The sequence below is a fragment of the Perna viridis genome, chromosome 7 (assembly GCF_037379345.1).
Source record: "Perna viridis isolate PV_CMFRI_1.1 ecotype Kerala chromosome 7, ASM3737934v1, whole genome shotgun sequence".
Taxonomy (NCBI): domain Eukaryota; kingdom Metazoa; phylum Mollusca; class Bivalvia; order Mytilida; family Mytilidae; genus Perna; species Perna viridis.
The window spans coordinates 12,502,436-12,524,043 of record NC_142451.1 but is presented as its reverse complement, the minus strand read 5'-3'; the positions used below and the strand labels follow the sequence as shown (position 1 = coordinate 12,524,043).

The 21,608-nt window shown below is 32.2% G+C and overlaps 2 long non-coding RNA genes across 4 annotated transcripts; one reads left to right on the top strand and one right to left on the bottom strand.

Moving 5' to 3' along the window:
• Positions 1-2,342: 2,342 nt before the first annotated feature.
• LOC148611373 (uncharacterized) lies at positions 2,343-17,390 on the bottom strand. 3 transcript variants are annotated; one of them, XR_015924115.1, is made up of 4 exons: positions 17,258-17,390; positions 14,275-14,417; positions 3,336-3,390; positions 2,343-2,693 (listed from the first exon to the last, which is right to left on the bottom strand). It is a non-coding gene; the product is annotated as an uncharacterized LOC148611373 (long non-coding RNA). The 3 variants fall into 3 exon arrangements; XR_015924114.1 differs by having other exon boundaries at positions 14,275-14,404; positions 17,258-17,380; XR_015924116.1 differs by lacking the exon at positions 14,275-14,417 and having other exon boundaries at positions 17,258-17,364.
• On the top strand, positions 16,868-19,590 carry LOC148611372 (uncharacterized). The gene is made up of 2 exons (XR_015924113.1): positions 16,868-17,461; positions 19,272-19,590. It is a non-coding gene; the product is annotated as an uncharacterized LOC148611372 (long non-coding RNA).
• Positions 19,591-21,608: the final 2,018 nt, after the last annotated feature.

Here is a 21,608-nt window from a genome sequence, read left to right as displayed (position 1 = left end):
GGTGGTCTGTTGTACCAACATTTCGGAAACAGAAGAGGTTGTATTGGAATTGATTTCGTATATATTACAATAATAGTATAATTAGTAGTTAAAATATGCGGAAATTTACAACTTGAAACTCATTTTGCAATCGAGAACGTTGTATATTACATTGTAATATTCTACGGTGTTTTATTATCTCTTAATCATTCAAAATACATTATAATGCAACCGTTTCAAGAGGCAATTTTGTTCTGTGATTAATTAGTCGGAAAAGGTTTATGCGCATATGTGAATAAAATGGATGTATTTTTTTTTAAGAAGAAAATTTCGGGAAAAAAGACTTATAGACAGCTCTGTTGTGAGTTTAAGTGTAATTAAGTCTTGTGAAATTGCCGATTGGATAAATGCCGTCAAAGAGTAAGGGACAAAACAAATGGAAAAGGAAGAAATCCAACTCAAACGTGAGTAATGAGAAACCATTTAAACCAGGGGAGTTCATAGATAGGGAAACCAGAGTAGCCTCAGATGTTAATGAAATATGCCGTACATCATCGGAACCTCTCTAATTTTAGCCATCTATTTCAGAGAAAAATAAAGCAAACAAGAACAGTTCCGGATTTTTTTGATTGGTTCAGATAACTTACTACGATAGGTAATTTGCATACTGACTGATTGAATATTCATAGATAAAGTTCACTTCTTTGTTATTCAAATAGACCTATAATGTATAAACATGCTTTAATTAAGTGCAAACGCATAGACTACGTGTATTTGTGTGTGGATTTGGAAGCAATGTGGACGGAATTACTTGCCTTTCTCGTTGCGCATTGTTTATATGAATAATATTTATTTTAATTATGGACATTTAAATTGAGATGCTTACTTATATGGACATTATTTTAAGATTCTTTATGTTTGGATTTGTTTTGATTCCGATATCATAATGTGTTATTATCATTCGTGAAATTTAATAAAAGAAATGACACAGTTTAAAATGCTCGCATTAAACTTAATGTCATGGTAAATTTCTATTCAAACTCATACTCAATATTACTACTACATTTTCAATATGATTAGTCATTTATGAGATGATTGATGACTTTGAGTTTTGATATTGCATACTTCCTCCTGAAAAGTTCATCGATATCATATGGTAATTTATACCACTAATAATTGGATGAGTTGGAAGGTGTTCTATGATTTATTTTTTAAATTTAAAGATACAGATATTGTACCATCTTTTATACATTTAAATGATCAAAATATTGCAATTTTACTTACATTGTAATCTTAATTAAGTCTGTAACACAATGAGGGTACAAAGACTCATCTGAAAATTCATGTTAACAAGTGATTGCAACGTTTTACATGTAAGTAGACTTTGCAGAGGTTGCAACTATAAAAAAAAATCTTACATACATTTTTGTACATACAGCAGTTCACTTTCATGATGTTAAAAACCATCCATATTAATTTTTTCATACTGTACAACTTTCAGTAGAGTAATATAATGTAACTCCAGATACACGTATCCCTGATATTTGCTGTGGTATAATGCTACATTTTTATTTTTAATGTATGAACGTAACATTTGGCAATAATGACAAATAATGTACTTTAATTAGAGATAGCTGTATGTCACTCCTGTCACACTTAAGTCACAAGCGCAGGCGATACTGATACAAAAATTAGCCTCTATTGACTGCATGGCTTCCTGGACTTTTGTTATTGTCAACTTAAAATGTCAAACCTTTTCATTTTCTATTTTTTAAACTGCTGACCAGATATATTATTTCTAAATCAAACCAATATGTACAAATGTATATGTACTAAGCCCAGTGTTCTAGGATTTTTAAAAAATTGAGGTTTCCTCGGAAAAAATCCATATAAAATCAACATTCCCACAGTCAATGACTGCTTTCTTAACAAAACAAATCCTTACAGAATATAAAGTTTTCAACTTGCCACGGGAAAGTGTAACTAAGCACCTAACTTTCCCTGACCCAAATTCACTTGCCCCGGGTAACGGGAAGTAGGAATCCTAGAACACTGCTTTAAGTAATAAACTGGTTGGTTATGCAAAATTTATGTTATATATAAATCCGTGTTCACAGTAATGATTATGTTTAAATTTAAAAGTGTAAGAATGATAGTATGGTTTAATTTGACTGTCCATTGTGTTGGCTTAATGTGTAAAAACAAGTGGACAAAAAAAGAGATGGAGACCTTAATGCTTATTGTATATGCATGTACAAATGTATATAGTAAATGTACCTGATATCAGAATAATGAAATTCTCACTGGGCTTTGCCACATATAAGAAACAAGAACATACATGTACTTAATGTATTCAATTTTCTTTTATTATACATGTACAATGTGTCACATTGTACCACGATATGTCTGATAGCAGATACTGAAAACTTTTACAAATTTATTATTTTACATTTTTATACTAATTGTCAGTCTTGGACAGATACTTTTCCCTGGAAATAGGCAAATATATGTAATATCTAATCTGTGCCTCCTTGTACTCAAAATGTAATGTGTTGATTCTCCAATACTAAACATTTACTGAATTTAAGTCATTGTATGTCCAATATGCTGTTGAAATGGGTCAAATCAGTTGAATAATTTACATGCAAGTCATGTTCCTTCTGCTTCATGTACATGTGCATTGTCTATTAATTCAATTCACACTGCTTAGGATGCTGAAAATTAAAACAAACCAATATCAATATACATGTAATACATATAAAAATTGAAAGCTTTCTATAATTGTAAGCTTATAATATCTATAGAAGATTATAAATTTCATGTACAATGTACTTGTACTATTTTGTTCAGACCTGATTGAAAAGGATGGTAAAAGCTGTGATACTGCACTTGATTGTGTTTTATAATGCAGTATCAGTATGTATTCAATACATTGTTAAGTAGAAAATACATGTTTAATGACAGTTCCCTGGTGAACTCATGTCATATTTAGAAATGAGTAGGAGGTTCGATTCCTCTCTTGTTCTGTATATCATTGTACAATTGAAATAAATTAAAATCAAAAGGAACAACCATTTGATCTCTATGAGAGCTACATTTGTAAACTCTATCCTGCCTTACTAATTTGTGAAAATATAGGTCCTGCCTTTATTATTTTAACAATTTTATTAGGACAATCATAGATCCTGTTTTTTTTTGTTTCATAAAGTGAATATTTCAATGTTTCTTTTTTATTTCATTTTTAAGCCTACCCCCCCCCCCCACCCCCAAAAAAAAAAAAAAAAAAAAAAACCCACACACACACACACAAACACATGTAAAGGGCAAATGATATAATGTATTACTAACTGACTTACTGTTGTCTGTTATTTTTGGTTTGTTGTACTGTAGTTTCTAAGTATCTTTTTAATACTGTAATTAAGACAACTTGACTGGTAATGTGTTTGAAATAAATGTACATACATTTTGTAAAAGAAAGTTAATTTCATAATTACTGCCTTTTAACTGTATATGATTAAATTTCTATCTTAGTAACTGCATCAATATTAAGCAAATTAATATCATTGATGAAATTAATCTTATTTACGATCGCAGCATCTCATACATTATGTATTTCAATGGGCGGTTCCTAAAAACACACATAAGAAATGGCGGACTAGTAAAATATGAACAACAAACTAGCCATGTGTAGAATGGGCTGTAAATGTGAGCTAGATCAATAAAATTTATCTAAAATGCAAATAAATATCATAAATGATGATAAATCATTGTAAAACCTTATCATAATTATGAAAACATCAGGTACAAATGGGCAAAATCAAGTTTTTTCATAAAACCAAGGCTCGGTTTTACCAGGTAAGTCATAGAGAAATTTTTAACATGGCGACTACCGGAAGATTGAGCCCTCTGTTTAAACAGACCAAATCGAGTAGACCCCACGACAAACCTAATGTAAACAAAGATTCAATCAATACAGAAGTAAAGAATGCAAACTCTATGAACACTATGAATGTTTTGTCACAAGTCCTAGCTATGAATAATACGAGTATGAATGCAATACCGGCACCGAACTTCAATTCACCAGTATTACAAAGCGGTAGAAACCTTCAGTACACAAGCATGCCAAGTCAAAACTTAAGTCCGACTTCACTTGTCAATGGCTTTTACACCATTCCTTACACCCCGCAAGGCCAACCTCCACAACCGATATGTAATAGCACCATCGACCAACAAGCAAGTAATGAGAAAATTGACAATTTGACGAATAAAGTTGATCAAATGTTATCTAAGCTATCTGTATAAGACTCCTTGACAGATAAAATCAATAAGGTCCAGTCAACAATGGGCACCCTCATACATAATGTAGACAGTGTGACAAAACGAGTGTCTGAAGTAGAAAAAAATGAGATTTCATAAACGAAAAATACGAGAAGGGCCGCAAGGACAACAAATCGTTGGAATCAGAAATGGAAGATTTAAGACAAGATAACCGAGAATTGAACGGACATTTAAACTGACAAATGAAGTACAAGAACTACGGGAACGACATATCGACCTACAAACGCGTTCCATGAGAGAGAAACTGATTTTCTCAGGTATTCCAGTGCTGAAACTGGAGATATTATAAAAGAATTTATGACCGCGCGACTCAAATTAGATAGCCCTGTAGATTTCATCAGAGCTTATCGTTTTGGGAAGCGAGGGGACAAGCCGAGACCAATCGTATGTCGGTTCAAGACTTTCAACGACAGAAAGTCCGTACGAAAAAAACGCGAGTAAGCTAAAAGGATCCAACTTTGGATTGAGTGAAAATTTCTCAAGAAGATAAATAATCGACGAAGAGTTGTGGGCTTACTTTAAGGAGGCTAAAAAACAAGACAAGAAAGCATACACTTCAAGCGGGGCAAGCTTTTTATAGATGGTAGGCAATTCTTTAGACCAAGGCAAAATTTTAAAGGAAATAACGTTGATAAAATTGAGATCAACAGAAATGAAGATAGACAACGCTACGAAAAACAGGGGGCAAGACCAGTCATACAACAGCAGAGACCCCCTTTCGATGGACGAAGTACATTTCAGCTAGGATTACCACGAAGGATCAAAGAACAGTTCTAGTAAAATCACGAATTCAACCGTGACGGACGACCTTGTAATTTCTAACGATTCTATTGTTAAAATATTGTCATTAAATGTGTGTGAAGTTAAAACACGTTTGAACTATCCTGAGTTTAAATCTCTTTTGAGTAGTCATGACATTGTTTGTTTCACGGAATCAGAAGTAGATGATTTCGATTTTATCCTGCAATGAGGTTATTTGTTAAACGAATAAAGGTATACGGTTGTTTTTTTTTTTTTTTTTTTGGCTGTATCCGTACATTAGCAGGTTATCGACTTTCTGGCTCCTCCCACTCACGTGATCGGCTGAACTACTTTTTTCTGGTATGCATAAATTAATCATGGCCGCCACCATAGATACAATATAAAAAAAAATGCGATTGCGTATCCGATTAATTTTTTTTCGCTGTTTTGTTTCTTTTTCACTTTTTTTAGCTGAATCAAATAAAAGATTTTATGTAAACCAATAATGATTTTGTTTGTATTTTTTTCACCGTCATATATATGGCAAATACCAAATCTCGTTCAGATTTGATTCATTATCAGTTTGCAGACGACTTCCACTGTCATTTCTGTCATGTCGGACTCGGAACCAGAGTGTCCGTCACAATTTAATATAAACTGGTCCCCACTTAAAGAAATTGAAGCATCACAATATGATAAAACTCTTGAAGAGACAAATGACCAGGAAACTGCTATGCTCTTGGATTTATTACTGCCTAAACCCCTAGATAATGAATCAGAGGAACACTACATTATAGATCTGACCATACAACTGCCTCCTCTTTTTCAAAAATCTCAAACAAATATTTCAAATCCCAAAGAAACTATTGCACAAATTTCACCCCTGAAATCTACTGCCATGTACCAACAGAAACAAGTCAGCTTCCAACTTCCTCGCGAAATTCAAAACCTTAATGTTCTTAAAATCGACTTTACAACATTTAAAATATTTGTATTTGTTGTTCATTTTACTTATTTATCTCTTGGAATTTGAATAAATTTTGATACATTGCTTATTTTCTTCAAACAGCTTTGACGGATTATATGGTGCGGATTAAATTTCAATGTTTACTGAGTCATGCGCCATGCGTATTAATTTTTTTCTTCCGGTTTAACGATCGGGGCTCCTCAGGGGATATGCATTTTAAAATTTTATTTCAAAAATGTACACACACACAACACTTAATATAACATGATAAAAACAATATAGGTACTTTGTATATGTATTGATATCGATGGTTATTTTTTAATACAAAAATAGAAAGACATTTACGAAGAAATCGGACAGCATAGCCGTTGAATATAAATCACATTTAAAAGATTTTGTGAAAGTTCTAGATACAAAAAATCTATTCGCGTTATGGTTTAGTGTAGACCCAAAAGTTTTTAACACTCCAGAAAACATTATCTTTGGTATTGTACATGTACCCCCGGAAGGGAGTGCATACGCATCCAATGACGCTTTTTCAGAAATTGAACAATATTTTCAAAAATTTAATAAAAGTTCAGATTTTATATGCCTGTTAAGTGACATGAATGCAAGAACGAGTAATTTAAATGATTTTTTATCACAATTTAGTGATGACTTTTTTGATCGAAAACTTAGATAGAGATCAAATTAACGATCTAAAAACCAAACTCTTAGATGTAAACCATGTTGCCTTAGAGCAAAAAGATATTGATGTATTTATTCAAGATTTTTGTTCCATCTTATTAACGTCAGCAGAACAGATCTTTGGTACATTAACAGATAAGAAAAATAATATAGATAATATGCAAAATATTAGACAGCACAAGGTTTGGTTTAATGAGGAACGTAAAATGTCCAGAAAGCAATTTCGCAAAGCCAAACGTCTGTATAAGAAACATGGTTCTAATATTTCTAAAATCAGACTGAAGATTTCTGTAAAACAGTATAAGAAAACTATGGATGGAAATATCTGAAGATTTAATATAGATATATGCGTACCAAGATGAGAGAGTTTAGAGTTAAAAATCCAAAAGAATTCTGGAATATTTTCAAAAATGACAAGAAAAGGAATAGCACTAATATTTCTATTGATTGTTTATTTGATATTTGTTCAAGGATTTAAATATTAATAAGTTTGTTCATGTTCATAACTTTATAATACAGAATAACAGATGATAATGAAAATGTTATTTTAAATAGCAGAATCACAACAGATGAGATTTCAAAGGCAATACGAGATGCCAAAAATAACAAATCACCGGGTGATGACAAAATTATTAATGAAAGAGTAATCAAGAGAATCAAGGTTATAGCGGTAATCAAAAGAATGCAATCCAGGGACAAAGACCAAACATACACAACAAGGAACATAAAGTAACTAAAATCATAAAAATAAAATTTTTACCATATTGTATAAGTTACTCTTTATATATTCAAATGATAATGGCTTCGAAAATAAGTGGATTTCATTTATGAAGAAAATTTTTGTGTGATCATTGTGGCCTATCAAATGTTTGGAGATCACAAAATTGTTTTCATCATCTTTGGATAGAAAAGTGCATTTTTCAACGTTTGAAAGATCAGTTTACTCAAACTTGGGCAGAAAATTTATCTATTTCACCAAAAAACTATTTGTTATCGTTTGTATAAATCTGTTTTTTGTTTTGAAAAATATTAGGTGGATTTACCCAGTTATTTGATGCAATATCTTTGTAAATTTAGATGTGGGTGCCATCGCCTGCCAATTATGGCAGGAAGATGGCAAGGTATTCCCAGACAAGATCGTTTTTGTACACTGTGTGCCTCGCATGATATTGGTGATGAGTACCATTATGTTACGATATGTAAATTTTTCGAAAAAGATAGAAAACAATTCTTACCAGTTTATTGCCATTCAAATGCAAATACTTTGAAATTTGCAAAACTTTTTTCCTCACAGGATATTGATATACTTCTAGATATAGCTAAATTTGTGAACATAATTTTAACGAAGGTCGTACCTCCAGGTTAATTTCATTACATGTACAATTGTTTACACATGCACTTTATGTAATATTGTCTATATTTGTATATTTTCCCTGTAACTGTTTATAGTTTATGAGAATAAAGTAAAGTAAAGTAAGTTATTTTTAACATTTATGAAATTCTATACATGTGATCTTCCATAATTACATGTTACCTGTTTTTCAATACCTACAATAAACGATTTCACTTAAATTAATTATCAAAGTGTATTAGTGTCGATTTATCTTTGACCCCTCCTCTTAATACTGGGTAGGCGACCACCGTAAGCTTTACAATATATGTACCGTCTGTGCGAGACTCGTAAAAATAATAATGGACATTACAAAGAAGGGGGGGCGACCCGGATGAAAATTTTTGCTTCGCAAGTGCAATATTTTGTATTTATATTTAACCAGCAAGCAAAATCAATATTTTTATTTGAAAATATGTCTTGTTAATTAATGGGGGAGTTTTTTTTTTCAATAAATGAATAACTTGAACAATTTTCCCCCCAAAATTCCAAACCCTTTCCCCTCGCTCTCAAAATGGTCAATAACTTTATAGCACTTCGCAATGCTTTACATTTTTTTATCCCTTAAGGGCATCTCTTGCAACATCCATTTTAGTTTTGGCCTGTCAGATCAATCTGTACAGATACCGGAAATATTACAGTTATCAACGGATGGTAGGAATATTTTACACATATCATGTGACGTAAACAAAATTCAGACGACAGCTGCAAATTCCAAACAAGAAAAGGATTGCCTTTCCTATCTTAGACAAGCTATGCTTCGATTTTGATAAAATAATCGGATTTATATTTTTTTCCGAGGTGGGTTAGGTTCTTGACAACAGCAACAGTGGAACAGTGGAGATACACGTACGTACATCCACGTGGTTTTTCCCGAAGTTTTTATAAACATAACATTCACTTCTTATAAATGAGTAAAACAAATTAGAAAAGACTTGAAATCTATCAGAAAAGTTGAATCTATTTTTACTGAAACGTAATCTTAACCTATATTTTTTTATTTGTTGAACTGAAGGACATTTTTGTTACTTCCGGGACATGACTTGTTTCGTTAGTATATTGGGGAACCTTAAGGGAAATTTAGAATGTACACGTAATAACGGTAGAGCTCACACCGCTTCGCGGCGCTCGCTATTAATGCAAAATAGCGGAAAACTACCGTTTCATAAGTACGATATCATAAAACTACATTGATTTATCTTTCCATTGACATGTGATATATAGCCGTATACCCAACTAATATTCGCGTTAGTAAACTTTCGCGAATTTTAGTCAATTGACTGATACGCAGTTACTAATTTTCGCGATATTGACATCACTGAAAATTAATATTCGCGGATCCACGAGTATCTTGTCAAATAAAATACAAATAAAAATGAGTTATCTTTCTTTGTCTTGTCGTGTCTTCATATGGATACCCCTCCTAAATGACGGGGAACGGCCATTTATTGTTTAGTTAACGTTATTGACTTTGTCTTGTCAACTGCCTATCGATATTTACGGGTGAATGATTTTAATGCTACAAAACATTATTTTATTGTGAATTAAAAGTAAACATTTTATTTACCTATCTTACGTTTTTTTCTGGTATTGAGACGAAAATTGAAATCAAACTTGAAAGATAACTGTATTTGATCAACCGGAAGTTGAAAATTCGACGGAAAAATTGTACAAAAGACACCCAACCTGATCAATCCAATTTCCCCGACTTGTTCGCGGATATAAACTTTCGCGATTTTCACAGGCTTGCGAAAACCGCGAAAATTTCTTGGTTTACAGTTGTTTACAAATGCTAGACGCATAAAACCATTTGATGTTTAGCTTGTAAGATTATAAATAATCATCAATATTGAAGAGGGATGTTGAGTACCAATCGAATGATCTGGCTTTACATTTCATGCATGGGCGAATCAAAATATTTATTAAAAAAGGGGGCAGTGATAGCGATAAAGAAATGAGTACAAGACTTTATTTGCTCACCTTTTGCCTTGATCTATTCAAACTTGTATACAGAAGAGTGACTAAACCCCTGAAACCATCCTGATGTTTCTGTCACTGTTTCATGCAGTTATACCTGGTTTCTTTGCATTAGACCATTATGTCGAAACGGTACGTTCTATTACTATAAACGTACTATTTTCGCGGTGGACTAAAAGCGCAAAATTATTTTTAATACTATGAACACTTATGATTTTTTTAAACTGCGAAAATTGATACCCGCGAATATACGTGTCTTTGGAACTAGGTGCCCGAAATCTAACTAAGCTCTTTTCAGGACACATACGTGTATAAGTGACAATGTGTAGCACTTGAACTGTAATAGCTTGGGACCAGGTGTCCGGTATCTGACTACGTGCTTTTTTTTTCAGGACACATAGGTGTCTAAGTGACAACGTGTAGCACTTGAGCTATAATAGCTTATCAACAGAGAAATACATTGTAGTTATAACTATATGAAATGTACCGTTATCTAAAGGCGGGATTAATTAAACGATTGTGGTTCTAGTTTGAGTGGTCTGACAGTCATTCGCTAAATTGAAATTCGACTTAAAATTTAGCAACTGGAAAAGACCAATTAGTAGATCGTAAGTCAATTATGCATGCTGTTGGAGAATTTTGTGCCCATACGTCTAGGTGTTCCATATAAACCGAAAACTAACTTGAATATTACGCAAACTGACGCACTGAATTTGTATGTGATATTTCAGAGATAAATCAAATGCTACTCATATTTTATAATCAAAATGATGATTTAAATGTTATCAATTTACAACAACAAGCTTGACAATGTATTTAGAAAGTTTGAAGTCAATCCAGGTTATTTCCTTCTATCTTTTTCCTATTTTTGCAATTTTAAAATTATTTCAGGCGTAAAAATTCAAACAATCAATACAAATTGATTCAGTGCATAAGAACTTTGATTTTAGTTCCGGTTATCGAATAAGCATGCTCATAACTAAAGTTTGCCATGGGTAATACTATATATTTATAAATATGTAATTTCATATTGGCCCTCTTATAGGTTTGAGGTCTGTCATATTAGTCGAGTCGGTCGTATTGGTCCTCGAGGCCCATATGATTGACCGAAACCTATAACAGGACCAATATGAAATTTCATATTTATTGACAATTTTATTAACCAACTCAACTAGATGATTTGTAGAACAGTTGTTTTCGTGGTTTGTCAAGAACATGTAGGTTTATTTGCATTAATCAGTCTAAAATATCCTTTTTGTATAAAACGGAATATTTTTGTGTTTCTGCAGCTTTTAGTCCTGGTGATCAAAGTTCCTGAAATAACACAATTCTGAAAGAACATTTTAGATATACAATTGTGCAATTGAAATTATATTCTGTTCTTTTGTTTTAGGTATTACAATAGGGTTGCCAGGTGTAATAAATTATTGGTTTGCACATCATAATTATGTTGGATTCCTTTTTGTTTTGTTTTCTATGTGCACATCCTTTGATTCTAGTTTGTCTGGTTTATGTTACATAATGTATGTTTTTATATTTGGTCTGAAGCTCTTTAGAGCTTGTGATTGTATGTGAATGATATGCCAAATCAAAATCAAGTTTCATTACCTTATTCTAAGTTTTTTATTTGCTTGGTTAATTACATGTTTAGGTACATATGCATAAATAATCCAGCAGGATAATGAAGTGATAATTTCTAATTCAAAATGGCAGTGTCAAATGACCGGAAGTTATGATGCCGTATTAGTCCTGATTTGATCCATATTGGCCCCGTATAGATGCCCGGTTTGAATTCATATCATTTGGTCAGTTTTAGACATATTTTAACGTATTTTGGGTGGTTGGTTAATAAAACATCATATATTTAACTTGTAACTGATCAGTACAAGTAACACACCGGATATTCGGACACTTGGAACCGGGTCGGACATTATGAACGCGGGAGAAACAACTTTCTGGCACGCTATGGATGAATATAATTTTTTCACTACCGTGCATCGTGAATGTTTGATATAGGATGCCTGACGTAGCACACCTACTGGGGAATTATGGGGCTTCGTTTATACCAGATTTTCAGTAGTATACGTCGATAATGAATCTGAAGTGTCAGGAAAAATCTGAAATTTTGACTTCATCAGGTTATTTTCCTATCAATAATATCATTTTTTTTAATTGAATTGAGCAAAACACCTAAAATCTATACTCGGTGATCTATAATTACAAAATCATCCTTTCAAATGCACTTCTAAGAGTACCGTACAGGTTTTTACAACGACGGGTAAGAACAATGGGACACCAATCGAATGGGAGTACATGATGAACATTTATCAAAATAGATTGCACGCTTGCACCAAATTTACCTGAGAAATTGTTCTACTGTTACGGTTGCGCACAGTCAATGTTCAAAAATGTTCTACGGTAGCGCACACTGACATAAATTTTGCTTTCACAATACGTTTGAATGATATTAAGCTTAGTACAAAATCCATTATGATTTATTATTGGGTCCATTTCAGTATGTTGTGGTATTGTTACTGTAACATTTCTTCATATCCTTCCCTTTTCTATTATTTGAAAATCTTTATATTTTATACTGTGGGCAAACGTAGTATAGAATCCAAAAATAAGAGTGTGCGCAAACGTATACAATTTTCTTTTGCGCAAACACCATATGTACGCAACCGTAAATCGTGAAATTGTGCGCAAACATGTTTCCCTCTAAGAAGACACTAAGAACACGGGTCATCGATCATTATTGATAAAACGTGTAGGCGAGATAGTGGAAAGACCCCTTTGATGAGAAAACTCGCAGAGCAACTACATGTACGTAAATACAATTTGTTATTAATCATGTAAATGGCTTTATTAATTTTTGATTGTAAGCATTCTCTTATATCAAACTATCTATCTCTTTCGTCTGTGATTATCACTAAATTTTACGGAAACCTGAAAAATGCGAAACGAAATTGAAACCAAACTAAATGAATCGAAACGAGAAATGGATCGAAACGAAATGGAATCGAAACAAAATAACGAAATGGAATGGAATCGAAACAAATAGAATACGAAAAAAAAATGAAAAGCGGGCCAGATATTAATAGAAGTTTTGTTCATTACTGAATATGATTTTCGTATTTCTTTAATGGAAAGTAATTTAATCTTGGTGATGATTAAGCACTTCCTTTTAAGAAAAATACCTTAAAGTTTGTGAATGAAAGGACATTTTTCATTTTTTTACACGGGAAGTGTTTTCATATAGTACGTGGGCTGAGGTAACCCCGATGCACCTGACTCAAAAACCAAAATATGATTTTCAGACACTATAGATCTAATACCTCCAATTAACAAATCATTTTGTTGCCAAAAATAAACTGAAGCGTTTGTGTATTTATAGACCACTTTTTACACCTCGTTGAAGCAAAATTCCATTTTTTTTTATCTAACTTCAACTTTCTACGAAACGAAGTAAAATTGACATATAAAGGTATTACAAGGTCGCCAAGTATCTAAGCTTTTCAATGGTACCAACAAAGTAGCGGTAACGCTAAGGGTTATGGAGTAAAATGAAAAATATGTGCCCCTTCCTCACCGAAAAATCGCTTAAATTGACAAAGTTTTAAATGCCAAAACCTCTAGAATATTTATGCATCAGTAAAAATGGTTTATTTGGTAATTTTCTGTTTAGTACTTTCACATGTAATACTTTTGGTTTTTTTTTGTTTTTCATGAAAGAATTTTTAAAAATAAAAAAAGTTAAAAATATTACCACTACCCTAGAAAACTGGTCTTAGTATCAAACAAAATTCTAATTCACAGCAAACCGAACTTGTAAAACTCATATCTTAATCATTCATAATTCAGATAATGATGTAGCAAACATTTCTGATCAATTCAGATGCTAGGATTTTCCTTCAGGGTTACAATTATCATAAAATTGTAAAAAAAAAGGTATTTTCAGAACTCCAGATTTTCGATTTCGTTTCGTATTTTACAGGTACTCAAATTTTACATGTTTATGTTGTTAATCTTTTTGCCTCATTTATGTCATGCACCTCAGAGGCATATTCAGTATGAATGACGTCGATGATGAAGATGACGTGATTTAATGTACATCAGAGATTAATTATTCTAAAAATGACGATCTTATGTATATTGGTGATGTGTTCCTTTTATATCAAAGACTGACATTTCATACCTTTTACAGAAATGTCTGAGAGCGCAGAAGAACTACAACCTGTTGATGGCTCCTACTTAGACGTGTCATTGGTTGAGGAGGTTGATGAAACTACGCCATCTAAAGACAAACAGTCTTCATGATGTGATGTCTGTAATTAGAATCTTCAAAAAATGAAAATCATCTAAACCGACATATCAAATCTCACAATGGCAAAAGAATCTCTCAGACTGCAATATGCATTTGAAAAACGTTAATGCTTTAGAGAAACACAAGCATGGAAAACATTGTAATTCCATATGCCATGCATGTGGAAAAGTATATAAATGAAATAGAGATCTAACAGACCACATTAAAACACATGAGACAGGGGCTCCAGCTAATGAGGCTCAGGCACTCATTTGTCCATTTGAGGGTTTCTAGAAAAGTATTTCAGAGAGTAACTAAATGCCATAGTCATTTAAATTACCATACAAAACAAAATCCTTGAATAGATGATGATCACTTTATTTTTCAATTAATCCAATTGAAAGCGGTGATAAAACTAAGGTTCAATTCTACATGTTTGAGGCTAATTCGAGCAATGATTTGGAACGTTGTTTTAGAGATCGGACTTGATTTGTGTATGAAATATCTTTTATAGCTGTATACGTTCTATTTCTGAGGAAAAATTGACATAATTGCGTATAAATAGATAGAAATAACCCGCGTTCTTCGTATTCTAAAAAAAACGACCCGCATTATATTGTACCCTAACCAGCAGTTTTCAGTGTCCGATTTTCTTTACCCATGGGTATGAAAACACGTACGTTACTCTTACATGTACATTTAAAAGGATGATTTTGTAATAGCTTACCGAAAATAGATTTTAGAAGGTGTACTGCTCAATGTAATTTTAAAATATCGATATCATTGCTACATAAATAACCAGATGATGTCAAAATTTCGGAATTTTTTCCGACGCTTTCGACGATGCAGGGCTGTTGCAGATTCATTATCGACTTTCTAATATGACATCTACATATCGTCAAACAGTATATGTCGGTACAACCCCACCTTTAGCACCTGTCCACTGTCTCTTTTCTTTCGCTGTCGCTTCGAGACATAACACTCATTCAAAAAAGTATACTCAATGATTTAACGGATGAGAGGTTACACATGTATCTAATTGAAATCAATTATATAAATACACATATTTAACTCATACGATGACATAAATATGCAAATTTAATCCAACTTCTTCCATACGGGGGAGGTTAAACGGAACAGCCGTTATTTTGGCTACGCCTAGGGAAATTTTTGTCGCAAAAAATACCGTATTTGTCATATTAGAAAAGAAATAATTCCTTCCGGAGGTAGATTTGTACTCATTTTAACATGGGTTTGGCATTTACATTCTCATTTAACACCGAGCGACAGCGATGTGTTAAATAATCGAATATTAATGCCGACCTGGTTCCTAATGTCCGAATACCCGTAATGAGTAATGAAATTGGAAAAGAAAGCTAGAAATAATGGCGTGAATATAAACCTTTTAAAGTGTGTTGTGTCCAAATTTTCTATGACTCCTGATGCTTCTATTGGAAATGAGACAATCACTATCTATAGTAATGAAATAGTGACATAAGTGCCAACAGTTTTGTGCTAAAATATATTTTTTTAATTATTTTCATATTTACTTGAGCAAAGCTTATATTGTACCTTCTTCTTTTGTTGATACATACGTTTTTTTTATGTTCATTGAAATGTCTACAATGCATTTCGGCTATTCTCGGGTGTGATATGGGAATCTCGGCTATATGGAAAATTCCATGAAATAACCTATATATATCACTTTAATTTGTTGTAAGAAATTGTGTAAAACAACGCGTTCTTTATAGAAAACTGAAAAGTTTCGTTTAAAGGAAAGAAGATAGCCGATCAATCAGAAAAAAACTTACATGGTACAGTTAACGGTCACCAGATAATACATTAAACTATTATAACAAACCTTTTAGAAATTGCAAACGGAGTTGAGGTGCCTTTGTGCGAACACCAGTGGTCGTGGGCTTAAATATTCAAGAAAACTGTTATCAGGATTTCAAAGGCGAATTTCATGCAGACCTAAATTCAATGTGTGCCCAATTGCACCCCTTTAGCAATAGGGGTCTGCCAATTGTCTGTACCAGTTAGTCACCGAACATTTTATTAGCAAGAGAGGGGGTTTGGGATGGGCTGGGATCTTTTTGAAAAAAAAATCAATATATATTCCCTTTTTTTGAAATATTTTTTATTCATGCATTGTACAAAAATAATGATTCTACATTTTCCCAATTACTTAACAAGGCACATTTTTACAAAAAAAGAATTTATTTCAGTTACTGCTGTAATATAAACAAATAAATTAAGCTTGTCTGAAAAAATTCTTATCCAACATCAAATCCCAGCCCCCCCCCTTTCTGGTGCCTTAATTAGAATGTTCAAATTACTATAGAGGAAGGGTGGGTTTTTAACATACATAGAATGTACCTATGAAAGGTACTACGTGTATTCGTGTATGTATTTAAGTGTTACGTATAATTCAATATTTTGGAAACTCGTCCTACCTTGTTCCCGACGCAGTCAGTATTGAGTTCGCTTTGACATCACGTGACATTCATGATGTTTAACTATAGCAACCTAACCGATGTAGCTTTCATTGGACAAATGCGATAGCAACTTGTTTTCAATCACTTTTATAATTTGAAAAATATTTTATGTATTGAATAATTGGAAAAAGTTTACTTGTCGAACCAATAAAATACATAGTACATCACATATTTCACCAAATGAAATCTTAATCAGATTTTGGTATTAAATAACGAAACGAGAGTATGCGTCGGCTATCTTTTTAAAAGACAGTACTTGCATTTTAATTGTGAAAGTCAATGATATCTATATATAAACTGTGATAAAACTTCACTAATCCATGAAACTAACGAGAGAGACGATCGATATACACAATAGACATTTAAAGTAAACAGACCTGTCATGAGGCGTGTATGGCGGTGGATAACTTTAATGTGTTTGCTGTTTGCTATTGGTTTTCTGTATCAGTTTCTTGTGTATTGGTTATGGGACTATGAATACATCCCATGGATTAAATCGCTATCATATGTAGTTCACCACAAGTCACAGGTTTACAAGTACAAGTAAGCGATGTTCCTCCCAGATTTTGACCTCAGGAAAGGTATGTACTTGCACCATATACAAGGCTTTATGTTATGCGAGCTACTGTACGTCATGGAGTCAACGGGGAGGTAAAAGATTCTTACTCTATCGTTGTATTGATCCATTATCCCAGGTTTTTGTTTTGTTTGTGGTGTTTGTTTCGATTTGTATTCTTATATGTATTATTTATGTTGTTTTGTGAGTGTATGGCAAGCCAAAGTGGACAAAAATCAATATTTTGTAATATTAGAAAATTAATTTTTAATATTACAAAATCATTTTTTTTAATATTTGAAAAGATTTTTTAATATTAGAAATTCATTTTGTAATATTGAAAATTCATTTTCTAATATTACAAATTCCTGATTTAGTAATATTATAAAACTATCACACAGTTTGTAATATTACAAATTGAATTTGTAACATTAGAAGATGAATTTGTAATATTAGAAAATGAGTTAGTAATATTGGAAAATGAATTTGTAATATAGAAAATCAGTCACATTTTTTAATATTACAAAATGATTTTCTAATATTAAAAAATCGCAACTGAATAGGCAAATCCATTTTCTAATATTAGAAAATCAATTTCTTATATTAAAAAATCGTTCTTTAATATTAGAAATTCAATTGAATTTTTAATATTAAAAAGTGTTATGTGATATTAGAAATCTAATTTGTAATATTAAAAAATCATTATTGGAAAACACTTATTTTCTAATATTACAAATTCATTGTCTCACATTACAAATTCATTTTCTAATATTATAAATTCATTTTCTAATATTAAAAATTCATTTTCTAATATTACAAATTCCTGATTTAGTAATATTATAAAATATCACACATTTTGTAATATTACAAATTGAATTTGTAATATTAGAAAATGAATTTGTAATATTAGAAAATCAGTCACATTTTTTAATATTACATACTGATTTTCTAATATTAAAAAATCTTCATTGAATACGACAAATTCATTTTCTAATATTAGAAAATCAATTTCTAATATTCAAAAATAGTTTTTTAATATTAGAAATTCAATTGAATTTTTAATATTAAAAAAAATGACTTTTGATTACCGCTATAACCTTGGTTCCCTTGATTACTCCTAAAAACAAATCTTAATAGTTCATTTTTCAAAATGATAATTGATATTAACTTTACTACTGCAGCAGACCCCATTCTACAAACTGAGTACATGTTTATTCTGGGAAGTATAATATTTCAAAATGTTTAAGTTCGTATGCATTACAGTAACGCAAATGTAGTTCAACAATTGTTGTTAAAAATTATTGATTTTTTTTTCGCACTTTATAATAAAACTCAAACGCAGTTTTTGTAACACCTTGCCTTTGTCCTCTATCCTAATATTCGTATCCGCTGTCGCATTATGCTCCGATACACTTTTCTTGACTGCCACCCTTGCTGACGCCCAACTACTCCTGCCCATTTATGATCCCTCCTGCTTAGTAGATATGTAAATCGCTAGTTTCGTATGTTCATGAATCGAAATGATTTTTTAATAAAAAAAAATAGTACAATGGGAGCCATGCCAATTTGGTCCTTTATTCAGAGAACCATAAGTCTTACCTTTTCATTCGTTCATCTATTTATAATAATTGGGATTATCATATAGAGGTGGGTACTCTGTTCTGACAGAAATTTATGATACATTAGAAGTTTCGTAGAAATTTTTCATGATAAAACATTTATGATATATGCTCCACTAAGCTCGAGCTTAGAGGAATCCGCGTATCATATAATAAATAAAATCGCAATAGCAATGATGAATTCATGCACATTTCAATGTAGTCTCTTTTTTACAGGGTTCTACTGTGAAGGGTTTTCAGCTCCATGAAGACAATAGTATTGGTGGATGAAATACCAAAATAAATTTGGGATAGGAAATGACGCTTCCCTTTGAATACTGCTGTGCATTAAAAAAAACCAGTTGACTTCTATACATTGGACATGTAAATATTTGATTAAGATATATAATGTGATTAAACAGTGTCAGGTTTAGTAGAGTATACTATTTGTTATTTTATAGAAAGGCAGTATATTAGATTCAATATTATATTTGTATAAAAGGCATTTATTTTTTTTAATTTTCGATGTTTTGATTAAAAAAAATGTTACAATTTTTATACTTTAAACAGTTTTTTTTTAAAGTGAAATTGCATTCATTGTATACATGCGTTTTATCGTTATGTAAGAGCCCTATTCCCATGTCAAACATTTGTGACAATAAGCAGTATTAGGTTCGAACGAGGGTTAATCATTTGACAAGTCATTACACGAAACACCAAAATTAACAGACGAAGGACAAAACGTATAACACAAAAAAGAATCAAAAAGGAACACACTCAAATATGATCAGCGAAAACCCCACCAACAGGTGCTCTGAAAGGGTGAGCAATTCCTGCTTCTTCCAAGACACCCGTCGTACTGCTCGTTGAAGATCTAATCAGGTAAAGAGAAAAGACACATATGACAACTGTGGGTCCATGATAATAATCGAAAAGGACACATTTTTACATGTCAACTGCGAATCCCATCCATTCAGTCTCGGTATCAGTTTCAATTTCTATACAAAAAATGTACAATGTACACATGATTTTGAATAGCCAAATAAGTGCCAAGATTAAGATCATGCATGTTTGTCATGCATGGATTTTAATTTCAAGGAAAGTTTGTGATGGTCGATCGTTGGTTAGGAAGTTGTTGTCTTGTTTTTACATGACGTTCTTAAAAGAACGTGGTTGATTTTCGGTTGTCATATGAGAAGCACGCTTAAAAATAGGAGTGGCTTGTGTCTTTGCAAATTATAAACCCCCTCAGATTCTTTTCATGTAAATAACAGCTACATTTTTATGTATATTACATTTTCATTAATTCCGGTATATAGATTGAAGGAAAGTTCATATTTAGAAAAACATGAAAGACGGAATTTGGTGACCTTTATGAAAATTTGTTATAATGAAAAGTAAAGGAGATTTACTACCACGTGCACGTTGCAGGATGCACGTCTGTAAATAAACGATATCTACGATCGTTAAACTTAAGACGTTTTTCCTCCATTTTTTTATGTATAAAGCACTAAGTTTAACTGTCCTCCTTTTTTGTTGACTTCTTGTTCACCTAATGGAACAGACGAATATAAAAACCAAAGAATTTCAATATTAATTCACCTAAATTCATGTGGCATCGTATCAGTGCACCAGTTTGCGTATTATATTCAGGTTCGATGTCGGTTTACTAGAACATGGAATTGGTCCTTCCAACTCTAAATCTTCAAGTCGAAAATCAATTTATCGACCTCCAGTTCGAAACTATCTGTCAAATCATTCAAACCTATGCCTCAATCGTTGAAATAAATCCTGTCCTTAGATACATGTACCTCTCAATTAACTACAACTATTTTTCAGTAGATGAGCTATACATCTCAAGTGCTACAAATTGTCGCATTTACATTTATGATGTGCCACTTAAAAGTGCTTACTTCTGGTTACCCATTTCCAGAGAGGTACACAACAGGTACGCCAGTCTTGACTAGCATGTCGGTCTAGTGAACATAAGGGCTCCATAGTTTATAAATGTACGATACACTGCGAGATACATCGGGATGTTTGTCCATTTTTTATTTTATTTTATTTTTTTTTGGGGGGGGGGGCGGGGGGCCAAAAACGAAAGGCATATAATAGCCTCGAATCCCCTTTCTCATATAAATTCGGAATCACTGCCCCTTTTTGTAAATATTTGGATCCGCCCAGGCCTGCATGAAATGTCTGAAGACAGCTCTTCTAATTCTCTTTATATTTCCTTTCTATGATTTATGACTATTATCTCGTAGAGTTTTAATTTCTAGCTAATCATCAAATGGTTTATAATAATTTTGCGTCCAACGGCATGAACGACGTGTTCTGATACATGTAACAGGTTTTACATCAACTATTTTTAATTAGACCGTAATCCAAATAATCCAGTCCCTTTTCGTATCTGTTTCTCTTCTACTCTCGAGGAGTTATCGTAGGGAACGTAATATAACGACTGGATTATTCGGATTAGTTGGATCGTTGTTAATAGCAGCAAGTTCGCAGTAAAAGTTCTTTAATGGGTTAATATTGTCGTAAATAACATAGAATATATAAGAAATACATACA